This window comes from Phyllobates terribilis, unplaced genomic scaffold (assembly GCF_046119375.1).
Source record: "Phyllobates terribilis strain yellow unplaced genomic scaffold, ASM4611937v1 Scaffold_8__6_contigs__length_399053987, whole genome shotgun sequence".
NCBI lineage: Eukaryota > Metazoa > Chordata > Amphibia > Anura > Dendrobatidae > Phyllobates > Phyllobates terribilis.
The window spans coordinates 304,845,013-304,858,716 of record NW_027362768.1 but is presented as its reverse complement, the minus strand read 5'-3'; positions in this window follow the sequence as shown (position 1 = coordinate 304,858,716).

The following is a 13,704-nucleotide window of genomic DNA, read 5'->3' as shown; positions in this document are numbered from 1 at the left end:
TATTTTTTCAGAGCTAGATGCAGAAAAATGTTATATTCAATTTGCAACCTTATGGAGGTCAGTATAGATGGACTAATAGAATGATGCTATGCCCAAAAGGTTTTACTTCACTAGGTGCAGTAAAAAAATTGGTATTCTATACACAGGTGGTGTAGCTTGCAACACAGATAGGCTACTCCACTGACTAACACACTCTGCAATAGGCCAAAAAGGATTAGATTTGCTAGATTTAGCCAAATGCTGTGAAAAAAACTTGCACAGCACTGGCACAGACCTGCCTGGCAAAAACTGATAGGAACTGATGTAACTTAGTCCTGAAAAGGACTGCAATTACAATTAGTCTTTACTCCCACAACCTATCTATTTAAGAGCACAGACCTGCCTCATAAATGTCGTAGGAAATGCTGTAACCTAGTCCGTAAAAGGACTGCAATCACAACTCTTCCCTACTCCAAAGCTATCTGTAGATTTGTGCGAAAATTGGCTTGAAATTAACAAGGTATAGCGCACACAGCAACAGCGGTGCCGTCTAACACGCAGCTGCAGCAGTGAGAAAATGGTGGCGACGGGGAAAATGGCTGGGTCTTATAGGGCAAGGACATGTGACATACACTGCCAATGACACATGCCCTTGCTTGTGTGAAAAAAAGCACTTCGCTCCGTGTGTGCGCTGCTGATAGGCTGACAGATTGCACCTCCCCACTGTAAATGCGGGAAAGAGAAAAAAAATGGAGATCTTCATTATTCCTGCAGAGATCCATCCCCTGCCCCTCCCCCTGCCCCGCTGTACACTCAAACTGCGTATTAACATTAATTTTCATCATTACTGAGAAAAAATCCAGTTATGATTTTGGTGCACGAACAGTTATCGAACATAACCTCGAACAGCCAAATTTTTTTCAAATCGTTCTTGTTCGCCGAACGGCTCGAACACCGCCCAAAACAGCTCAAATTTGAGATTGGCGAGCAGTTCGAGTCGAACAACGCTCATCTCTAGTAAGGAGGTGTGCAGAATCCCTTCTGCGCAGTTAGAAAGCTTGTGGCATGGCCAGACAGGCTTTGGGTGCAGGTGGAGGACGGAGAGGAGGTTGAGGAGGCAGAAGCAGTGGAGGAACTTCGAGATAAAGAGGATTGACGCACAACTCGTGGGGACGGCAAGACTTGGACAGCAGCCACTTGTCCTGCTGTCACCATAGTTACCCAGTGCCCAGTCAGCGACATGTAACGCCCCTGTCCATGCCTACTCGTCCAAGTGTCTGTGGTGAAATGCACCCTGTCAGACAGAGAGTTTCTCAAAGAAGCGGTGATGTTGTGTGCGACATGCTGGTGGAGCGCAGGCATACCTTTCTTTGAGAAGTAGTGCCAACTGGGCATCTGGTACTGGGGCACTGCGACGGACATAAAGTCTCGAAAATACTCTGTGTCCACCAGGCGGAAAGGCAGCATTTCTGTAGCCAAGAGCTTGCAGATGGTGAAATTCAACCTCTTAGCTTTCTCATGGGTAGGAGGAAATGGTATTTTACTTGTCCACATCTGAGGGACCGAGGGCTGGCTGTTGTGCTTAGACGGGGTGGAGAAGGGTGTCCCCGGCAAACTGCCAGTCTGTGAGGAAGATGCAGGCGGACATGTTAGGTTGCCTTGATCCAAAGGTGGTGCTATCGATGTCGGAGAGCGCTCAACACCAGCTGGTGTTTCCACCTCCAAAGAAATTGATGCGGGTAAAGAGGTGGCAGGTCTGCGTCCCAAAACAGGTATGAATGCTGTCCCCCCAGTCACAGAGGATGAAGAGGCCGCGGATGCACAAGATGGGGCAGACGGTGGTTGGCCCGGCCGGCTAGGCCGCATTGTAGCACAGGGAGCTTCCCATGCAACTTATGCTTCATATCCATGTGCCGGTTCATGCATGAAGTACTCAAACTATGTATTTTTTGGCCTCTACTTAGCTTTTGCTGACAAATGTTACAGATAACACGAGTTGGGTCATCCTTATCGATCTGAAAAAATGCCCAGGCTATGCAAGGCTTAGCACCCATGCGACCTGAAGAGCCGCCACGACTTGTGGTCAGAGGCAGAGTTGTGTTTGAGGATGCAGTTGTTGACTTGCTTCCAGTACTACGTCTCTGTCCAGGAAGGCGCAACCTGACCTCGTTGTCACTAGCATCCTCCTCCACCTCCTCTGCTGACCTCATTGACTGGCTGACTGTGGGTTGACAGTAAGTGGGATCTCCAACCTCGTCATCATCACCCTGTGTGTTATCAAACCCATCGTCCTCAGAGCCAACCTCTTCCTGCCCTGTCAAAAAATTAAAGTTGTCGCTCCAATCAGGTATTTGAGTCTCATCATCGTCTTCCTCATTGTCTCCACCAACAGGAGTTACAGTTTGGGAACGAGGGTCTACATTATGGTCAGAACCTTCTGCGTCTGGTCCTGGATCCGACTCATAAAGATTCTGGGAGTCAGTGCAGATCATTTCCTCATCTGGATTCACAAAAGGTCTGGAGCCGACCTCTGATTCCCAGGCTATAGTATGAGTAAACAGCTCTGCAGACTCAACCATCTGTTCTACCCCATACCCAGACGGGCAGCTAGAGACTTGGGATCTGTGAGGAAGCAAGTGCGATTGGGGTGACACCTCTGAGGACTGGAGTATTTGTGATGTTGAAGTTGATGTGGAGGAGAGGCCACTTAAAGGAGCACTTGATATCCGTTGAAGCACCTGCTGTTTTGTGCATCATCTGGAATTTGTAGTGATTGGCGTGGCCGTAAGAAAGGGATCTTATCACATTGTAAGCTAAAAGAAGTAGACATCTTAGTTTGGCTGGAAAATGGTCTTTCTTCTGCAGATGTTACTGTTGCTTTAACACCTACCCCACGGACACAACCTTTTTTTCCCTTCTAACATGCCTATTCCCCTTTCCACCAGCAGCAGGCCTTTTTCCACTCATTTTGGTGGTTAACTAATTGACAACTCTGGAGTTGTTTGCACAAAAAACAATGGATGGGAACCGAGCAGAGCTGAGTGGCCAAACTCTGGTATTAGCCCAAAAGTATTGGCTGGGTTAGATGCAGATAAAAATTATTTTGAATTTGCAACCTGGTGGAGGTTAGTATAGATGGACTAATAGAACAAGTCCCACACACTACTACAAGCCGAAATATTTTTTCAGAGCTAGATGCAGATAAAAATTATATTGAATTTGCAACCTGGTGGAGGTTAGTTTAGATGGACTAATAGAACAAGTCCCACACACTGCTACAAGCCGAAATATTTTTTCAGAGCTAGATGCAGATAAAAATTATATTGAATTTGCAACTTGGTGGAGGTCAGTATAGATGGACTAATAGAACAAGTCCCACACACTGCTACAAGCCGAAGCCAAAATATTTTTTCAGAGCTAGATGCAGATAAAAATTCTTTTGAATTTGCAACCTGGTGGAGGTTAGTATAGATGGACTAATAGAATAAGTCCCACACATTGCTACAAGCCGAAGCCCAAATATTTTTGCAGAGCTAGATGCAGATAAAAATTATATTGAATTTGCAACCTGGTGGAGGTTAGTATAGATGAACTAATAGAACAAGTCCCACACACTGCTACAAGCCGAAGCCAAAATATTTTTTCCGAGCTAGATGCAGATAAAAATTATTTTGAATTTGCAACCTGGTGGAGGTTAGTATAGATGGACTAATAGAACAAGTCCCACACACTACTAGAAGCCAAAATATTTTTTCAGAGCTAGATGCAGATAAAAATTATTTTGAATTTGCAACCTGGTGGAGGTTAGTATAGATGGACTAATAGAACAAGTCCCACACATTGCTACAAGCCGAAGCCCAAATATTTTTGCAGAGCTAGATGCAGATAAAAATTATATTGAATTTGCAACCTGGTGGAGGTTAGTATAGATGGACTATTAGAACAAGTCCCACACACTGCTACAAGCCGAAACCAAAATATTTTTTCAGAGCTAGATGCAGATAAAAATTATTTTGAATTTGCAACCTGGTGGAGGTTAGTATAGATGGACTAATAGAATAAGTCCCACACACTGCTACAAGCCGAAATATTTTTTCAGAGCTAGATGCAGATAAAAATTATATTGAATTTGCAACCTGGTGGAGGTTAGTATAGATGGACTAATAGAACAAGTCCCACACAGTGCTACCAGCCGAAATATTTTTTCAGAGCTAGATGCAGATAAATATTATATTGAATTTGCAACCTGGTGGAGGTTAGTATAGATGGACTAATAGAACAAGTCCCACACACTGCTACAAGCTGAAATATTTTTTCAGAGCTAGATGCAGGTAAAAATTATTTTGAATTTGCAACCTGGTGGAGGTTAGTATAGATGGACTAATAGAACAAGTCCCACACACTGCTACAAGCCGAAACCCAAATATTTTTTCAGAGCTAGATGCAGAAAAAAATTATATTGAATTTGCAACCTGGTGGAGGTTAGTTTAGATGGACTAATAGAACAAGTCCCACACACTGCTACAAGCCGAAATATTTTTTCAGAGCTAGATGCAGAAAAAAATTATATTAAATTTGCAACCTGGTGGAGGTTAGTATAGATGGACTAATAGAACAAGTCCCTCACACTGCTACAAGCCGAAATATTTTTTCAGAGCTAGATGCTGAAAAAAATTATATTGAATTTGCCACCTGGTGGAGGTTAGTATAGATGGACTAATAGAACAAGTCCCACACACTGCTACAAGCCGAAGCCAAAATATTTTTTCAGAGCTAGATGCAGAAAAAAATTATATTGAATTTGCAACCTGGTGGAGGTTAGTATAGATGGACTAACAGAATGATGCTATGCCCAAAAGGTTTTACAACACTAGGTGCAGTAAAAAAATTGGTATTCTATACACAGGTGGTGTAGCTTGCAACACAGAAAGGCTATTCCACTGACTAACACACACTGCAAGAGGCCAAAAAGGATTTGCTTTGCTAGATTTAGCCAAATGCTGTGAAAAAAACTTGCACAGCACTAAAACAGACCTGCCTGGCAAAAAGTGATAGGAACTGATGTAACCTAGCCCTCAAAAGGACTGCAATTACAATTAGTCTTTACTCCCAACCTATCTATTTAAGAGCACAGACCTGCCTGATAAAAGTCGTAGGAAATGATATAACCTAGTCCTTAAAAGGACTGCAATCACAACTATTCCCTATTCCCCAGCTATCTGTAGATTTGTGCGAACATTGGCTTGAAATGAACAAAGTATAGCGCACACAGCAACAGCGGTGCAGTCTAACACGCAGCTGCAGCAGTGAGAAAATGGTGGCGACGGGGAAAATGGCTGGGTCTTATAGGACAAGGACATGTGACATACACTGCCAATGACACATGCCCTTGCTTATGTGAAAAAAAGCAGTTCGCTCCGTGTGTGCGCTGCTGATAGGCTGACAGATTGCACCTCCCCACTGTAAATGCGGGAAAGAGAAAAAAAATGGAGATCTTCATTATTTCTGCAGAGATCCATCCCCTGCCCCTCCCCCCGCCCCGCTGTACACTCAAACTGCGTATTAACTTTAATTTTCAGCATTACTGAGAAAAAATCCAGTTATGATTTTGGTGCATGAACAGTTATCGAACATAACCTCGAACAGCCGGATTTTTTTAAAATTGTTCTCCGAACGGCTCGAACACCGCCCAAAACAGCTCGAATTTGAGATTGGCGAACAGTTCAAGTCGAACAACGCTCATCTCTAACAGAGAACAGCCGAGAGACTAGCAAAGGTTAGACAAAGGACCAAGATCAAAGATGGCTTTTTATTAAATATGAAATTTAAAGTGTAACTAACTTGTAAGTCCTCCACCCTCACCCACTAACTGGTTCCCCTAACTCTTGATTCCCCAGTCTCCCTGTAACCAGGGGAGCAGCACCTAGTGCATATTAGCTCCCTCTGGTGGAGAAATGTCCTTACCTCAGAGGAGGAACACTACACTCCATTAGAGAAGTGCAGCATCCCTGTGGCGGTCGAACCCTCAGGGGCGCCACATTACTATAATTGGATCTGTCTGGTTTCTGTTATATATCCCTTTGTATATAACAGAGCAAAAAGTACTGAATACCTGGAGGCATTGGCAGCAATGTTTATAGGGAAGCAGGTTGCTGCACTATTTATTGGGGTCATGTGGCTGCACAGTTTATGGGGAAAAGTGGCTGCCATGATTATGGAGGCACTGTTTATTATGGGCTTGAAACTGCAATGTTTATCGACAAGAGGCTGCACAATTTACTATGGTCTTGTGGCTGTACTGTTTATTATGGCTATGTGGTTGCAATATTTATTGGGGGCCTATAGCTCCACTCTTTATTATAGGCATGTAACTGCAATGTTTATTGGGGGCATTTGTCTGCACTGTTTATTATTGACATACAGTATGAATGCTATGTTTATTGCTGGCATGAGCTGCAAAGTTAATGCACATGTGACTGCAATGTTTATTGTGGGCATGTGGCTGTACTCTTTACTATGCACATAAGACTGCAATGTTTATTGGGAGAATGTGGCTGTACTCTTTACTATGCACATAAGACTGCAATGTTTATTGGGGGCATGTGGCTGTACTCTTTACTATGCACATAAGACTGCAATGTTTATTGGGAGAATGTGGCTGTACTCTTTACTATGCACATAAGACTGCAATGTTTATTGGGAGAATGTGGCTGTACTCTTTACTATGCACATGTGATTGCAATGTTTATTGGGGGCATGTGGCTGTGCTCTTTACTATGCACATGTGACTGCAATGTTTATTGGGGGCATGTGGCTGTGCTCTTTACTATGCACATGTGACTGCAATGTTTATTGGGGGCATGTGGCTGTGCTCTTTACTATGCACATGTGATTGCAATATTTATTGGGGGCATGTGGCTGTACTCTTTACTATGTACATGTGATTGCAATATTTATTGGGGGCATGTGGCTGTACTCTTTACTATGTACATGTGATTGCAATGTTTATTGGGGGCATGTGGCTGCACTGTTTATTTGGGGTGTGTCTCTACTGTTTATTATGGATGCATGACTCCAATGTTATTGGGGGCACGTGGCTGAACTGTTTATTATGGACAGGTGATGGTATTATTTGTTGGAACCATATAGGTGCTCTGTTTATTATTGGCATATGACTGTAATGTTTATTGGGGGCTCTTGGCACCCCCACTAATCAGCTTTGTTGTATACCCAGATACAGTCTAAGACAGAAAAAAATGTATGACCTTGTGCCTGGGTGAGCAATAACATGCTACTGTCTCTTCATTCAGCTGAAAAGTTGGGGTTTGTTCACACGCTGCATTTTTTCCACACATTTTTGATAAAATAAGCCGTGTGTTACAGTACTAGGAAAATGAATAAGATTTCTGAAACTTGATTATTTTTTCCTTGCAAGTTTTGTTTACAGATCTGCAGCATGTCAGTTCTTTCAGCGTTTTTTCACCCATTCTAATGAATGGGGAAGAATCGGAAAACTTTTACTCAGCATTTTTCCTGCCAATACTCTGGTTTTTGCTGCCGAAAAATCTGCTGCAAATGCTTAACATGTGCACTGCCAGAAGTTGATAAACCCATTTTATTATGTTCCACATGAATTTCCAGCATTCAAAAAATAAAGTGTATTTTTTCCGACCAAAGATGATTTCTAGCAAGTTTGTAAAGACGTGCAAGATGTGAGATGAGGTTAGCGACCACAAGGTAGGAAGCCAAGTGATGCTTTCGCCTCTTGGGAAAACAGACATATCAATCTGTCAGACGTGTCAGGTTCAATGAACGTTGGTGAGTTCCTGTCACCTCTCATTCCTCACACATCTCTACTCCCTGACGGAGTATCATGTCTGTGTTCCATTTTGGACGATACCATTTCATGTCAATCACATTACTGTTTGAATAAATTTACCTTTGTATCCGCCAAAGGTGATTTATGTGATTTATCCAGACATAAAATCCCAATTAGTGCAAAATCAGCAACACAGATTTATTCAGTATAACAATACATTCTCTGAATGATGTAGGAATCATTTCCCGTTGCATGTCGGTTGCCTGTGGTTATGGTAGAAGAGCAATAATAGTGATACATTCAACCACGTCAACTCAATGAAAATCTGATGTCGCAGGTGACAATAGCACAACCTGTCAAAAATGTGCACACATTGGTAATATTCATGGTAAAGATGATCCCAAAAAATAAAGTGCAAAAATTACTCCGAGAAAGAGTAGAATCAAAGAGGTTGTCCGCTACTTTTTCATTGATGACTTATTCTTAGGATATGCCCGGGTCTGATAATGGCTGATTGGCGAGGGTGCCGGGTGTGCCGATACCCGGCACCAAACACCCGGCATCCTCGCCGATCAGCCGTCATCGGTGTCAGCGAGAGAGGGCGCTGGCCAAAAATACTTGCAGAGCTGCTCCATCTTCTGGTAGGGTCAAGGCTGGGTACAGCACATCCTTCTTCAATTTAAATCAATAGGAGGCGGAGGTGTAGTAACCTGCAGCTGCCACTATGAGAAGACGGCCAGCTCTGCAAGTGAGTATTTTCGGCCACCGATAACAGCTGATCGGCGAGGGTGCCAAGGTGTCGATCAGGCATTGATGACCATGAAGTAGTAGTGGACAACCTGTTTAAGTAAATGTAAGTCAGAAATAAACTGATGCAGCAGAAGAGCCGTGTATGAGGGCAGAATACTGACAGTTGGCTGAATGATCTGAATATATGTAAATCATTGCACTATATAAAAAAAATTGAGCAAAGGATATATAAAGGATATAGATAGAATTTGCACTCATCTATAAATGATATCTGTTTTGCAATATGAGTTTGTATAATAGTAGAAAGGGATATACGAATATCTCTGCTGCGCTGATTTGCATTTTTTTCTTGATGAATGAGTTTGTTCAACTCTGAAACGCATAGAAAAATAAAACTGCTCTTTGTTCAATGCCATCATATCCATTGGATATCTTCTTGACCAGCAGGGGAGCAAATTTATCCGTATACCCCTTTCTATTATTGCACTTACTGCAGATTTATTCCAGCGTACGGCGCAGCAGCTGGCATCTATATCTGTATAGGAGTTATGCCTGATGCAACCGAGCCAGGTGAGAAGTACCATACTATCTACAACGTTTATTGCCTGGTTGATGCCCTATTGACGCTTTTTATATTTTTTTAGCAATGCCACAATATGAGTCTGTAGACAGAGGGATTGTTGTTTGATGAAGTAGCAAAAATCTGGTAACAGATTCTGTTTTAGAGTGTCTGACTCACTTAGTAAAAGTCCAATAATCCAGTTGTGGGACAACAGCATTGGTTCAAGTCAAAACATCATGTGGAAGTCCTTTCTTATTAGACCAAATTAGGTCCAAATATATAAAGTATCAGTTAGTAATCCAGTGGGAGAAATGTCAATATACAGTGAAACAGAGTGTCCCGGACGGTGGCGTCTCTAGTTTCAACAGGTCTCCAATTAGCGTGTGATGCCACACTAAATTCTAGGTAAAGAGGCCTGAATGGGCCACTAATTCCGACGCGTTTTGGAAATTAGCTCTTTCTTTATTTCTGAATTTGGACTGTGAATTCTTCTGACATGTCTGAAAAAATAAATTCTTGTATTCGCAATAAAATAAAAATTCTGATGCATCTTTTCATAGAATTCTGCATTGTACCATTCCTCTATTATTTTTTTCTGGAAATACAGTGGGGAAAATAAGTATTTGATACACTGCTGATTTTGCAAGTTTTCCCACCTACAAAGAATGGAGAGGTCTGTAATTTTTATCATAGGTACACTTCACCTGTGAGAGACAGAATCTTAAAGAAAAAAAAAGAAAATCACATTGTATGATTTTTACATAATTAATTTGCATTTTATTGCATGAAATAAGTATTTGATACAATAGAAAAACAGAACTTAATATTTGGTACAGATGTAAGGGGTGCAGGGTGGTAATAGTGTCGAGGGATTGTTGTGGTATTATATTTTTACCCTAACCTCCCACAAATACAAGATAATGTCCATGTTGTATTGTGCTTTGCATGTTGTGTAAAACACTTACAGTATTTGGTTGCTCCTCCATCTTCTTTAGTAGTGATGGGCGAGCACTAAAATGCTCGGTTGCTCAATGATCGGGTCGAGCACATTGGAATACTTGGGTGCTTGACCCAAACAACGAGCCCAATGTAAGTCTGTGGGAAACTCGAGCATTTTTCAGGCGGCTCCCCCCGGCTGTCTGCAGAGGGCCTAAAAATTGCCCAAATCGATGGGAACAGTGCTCAAATGACATGGGAACAGCATGGGGAAGACCCCTGGAAGCATTTCTGACTCCCAGGTCACTGCTGTCAGCCACGTTGTCAGAAGTATTACGCCACTTTTACGGACGCACAATAAAACATACCAAAACAAAAGCAAAATGGATTTTCCTGGGAAATATGTTAAGAAACATCCTTTCCAGGGTAATGACTTGTATATAAGGCAAAATAAAAAACCAAAGCCAAAAATACTCCTCCACACCTTGGGCTATGTTCACACATAGCGTTTTTGATGCGTTTTTGCACTTTTGCATTGCTTTCAACCAAGACAAATGCATTCACCAGGAAATGTCATTTTAACATTTTAAAACCTTATCTGACCATGTGGTGTGTGACACATCATCAGACTCATGCATACAGTGCTGAAAAGACATCGGAACAGCATGGAGAAGACCTCTGGAAGCATCTCTTACTCCCAGGTCACTGCCTAAAAGTTTGCCTATCATAAGTGATCCTTGGTGAATGCGAAGATGCCTCACGCCATGCACCTGTCGTTGCAGACCTGCAAAAATCACCGCCCACGTCCTTGTCCCAGTTCAGCGTTCAGTTGTCCCTACCCCATTCCTTGGAATGCAAGCGCAAGTATGCAGTCAGCCACCCACCCACAGGCTGGAATACTATACTGCCAAATTTTTGACAGCTGCTTGCACTTGAAATGTGGCCTTTTAGGCTCGTGGAGGCGGAAGCTGTCCACAACCTTATGGCGGCGGCGACCGGGTATCCATACTCGGTCCCCAGCCGCCACTATTTGTCTCCACCTTCCACAATCATGAGTCCTACAACATTACTCGTGCCCTCCTCAGTGAACAAACTGAGAAGGACCGCCTACCCAAAAACACGTAGTCAAGTGAATGTGGCCAGGGACTGTACAGAGCCAGTCCACAGCTTCTTTTGCTGAGAGTTTTATTTCACCACAGCCATATTCTTTAGCTTGGTGAAAGGACTTGGGAAACCATATCTACGCCAGCTGTCATTTCTCTCAGGAAGTCCGCTAAAGCTGCTTTCACTTGAAATGTAAATGGATATGAATAGCGGTACCAGAGCGCCAATAACAGGGCAAAAATATTAAAAGGACTGATTTATTAATATACACACAACGCGTTTCGGTGGACACAGCCACCTTCATCAGGTGTGACAAGCAGCAAACAATTGATCCTTATATACATTTGACTAGGTATACAATTACTTAAAAGGGGCAGGGCCAGATACAGAGTAATACCTCTATATTAACCCCTTGAGTTCATATATGCTCAATAGAGTAAAAAGGATTGTTATAAAATAATGCCTAATGAAGCATATAGGGTTCTTATAAAAAGGATTCGCTGTAAAAAAACAACTTGTGAATCCTATAATCTTAATACTTCATAGGATATATTGTCATCTACCACCCTATATTTTAGATTATATAAAAAAATAATAATAATTTTTACATACAACATAAAACAATGCATAAATATAAAGTATAAAATTACAATCAGTTTCTATCATTATAATTAGGAAAAGTAGACGAAGAAAGGAAAGAGAAAAAAAAAAAAAAAAAAAAATTTCCAAAAAAAATCCCCCCCCCCAAAAAAAAAAAAAAAAAAAAAAAAATAAATAAATAAAAAAAAAATAATAAAAAAAAAATAAAAAATTTTTCTTTAAATTTTTTCTCCCTTCTCTCTCTCTCCTCCCTCCTCCCCTCCCTCTCTCCTTTCCCCTCTTCCCTCCTTCTCTCTCTCCTCCCCCCTCCTCCTCCATATAAAAGATATATATAATAAATTTGCTAAAATATGAAAACAATTATTTAAAAAGTTGTCTTCTCTATATTAAGGTTCAAACCTTCAGGAGACAAGGTTCCCATTTTGAAAATCCAATAATTTTCACGTGTAATGAGACGATTTAGTCTATCAGGGTGTGTATCAACTATATGATCAATGATAGTTAGTTTTAGGTTATTAGGATTTTTTTGATGTTCTTTTAAGAAATGATTAGAAACACTATGTAGGGGAAAGCCGTTTCTAATATTTTGGCGATGTTTATTTAATCTGGAGTGCATTTCCTGGATAGTGCGGCCAATGTATTGCAGGCCGCAGGTGCACTGGAGCAGATAGATCACATATGAGGACTGACATGTAAGTCTAAAGCGAATGGGATATATCTCTCCAGTGACCGCAGAGACGAATGTTTTGGCTCCGTTATCAATGGATTGACAGCATAAGCATACCCCTCTAACAATTGCAATACTGAGTCACCCATTGCGCCTTGTTCTCTCCTCTCTTCACTTGAAATGTGGCCTTTTAGGCTCGTGGAGGCGGAAGCTTTTCACAACCTCATGCCAGCGACGGCTGGGTGTCCATACTCGGTCCCCAGCCGCCACTATTTCTCCCGGTATCGTCTCCGCCTTCCACAAGCACGAGTCCCACAACATTACCCGTGCCCTCCCCAGTGCACTTACTGGGAAGGACCGCCTAACTACAAACACGTGGACAGGTGAATGTGGCCAGGGATGATACGGAGCCAGTCCACATTAAAAATGCAGCCATAGAGTGTCGGGGAACCATCCCACACACTTTTCTTAGCCAAAGCTGCTCCTCGGCAGGGTTGGAGAGAACCGGGCACTCCTCCAGTGGGCCCTGGCTTCTCCTTCAGGAGACTTCATAGTGCCGAGGTGAGGCCATGATGATGATAGAGGCCACCATCTGCTTAGTTTTCTGTTACTTGGAATGCAAGCGCAAGTATGCAGCCAGCCACCCACCCACCCATAGGCTGCAATACTAAACTGCCAGATTTCTGGGCAGCTGCTTACACTCGAAATGTGGCCCTTTAGGCTTGTGGAGGCAGAAGCTTTTCACAACTTCATGCTGGCGGCGGCCGGGTGTTCATACTCTGTCCCCAGACGCCAATATTTCTCCCGGTATCGTCTCCGCCTTCCACAAGAACGGGTCCCACAACATTACCTGTGCCCTCCCCAGTGCACTTAGTGGGAAGGAGCACCTAACCACAAACACATGGACAGGTGATTGTGGCCAGGGATGGTACGGAGCCAGTCCACAGCTTTTTTTGCTGAGAGTTGTATTTCACCACAGAGATATTCTTTAGCTTGGTGAAAGGACTTGGGAAATCATATCTACTCCAGCTGTCATTTCTCCCAGGAAGTCCTCTAAAGCTGCTTTCACTTGAAATGTGGCCTTTTAGGCTCGTGGAGGCAGAAGCTTTTCACAACCTCATGCCAGCGACTGCCGGGTGACCTTGCTCGGTCCCCAGCCTCCACTATTTCTCCCAGTATTGTCTCCGCCTTTCTACAAGCGCGGGTCCCTGAACATTACTTCTGGTACTTTTCTGTGGGAATCTGCTTGCCTCCTACCAGCCTGGAATATTTCCAGTAAACTATGGT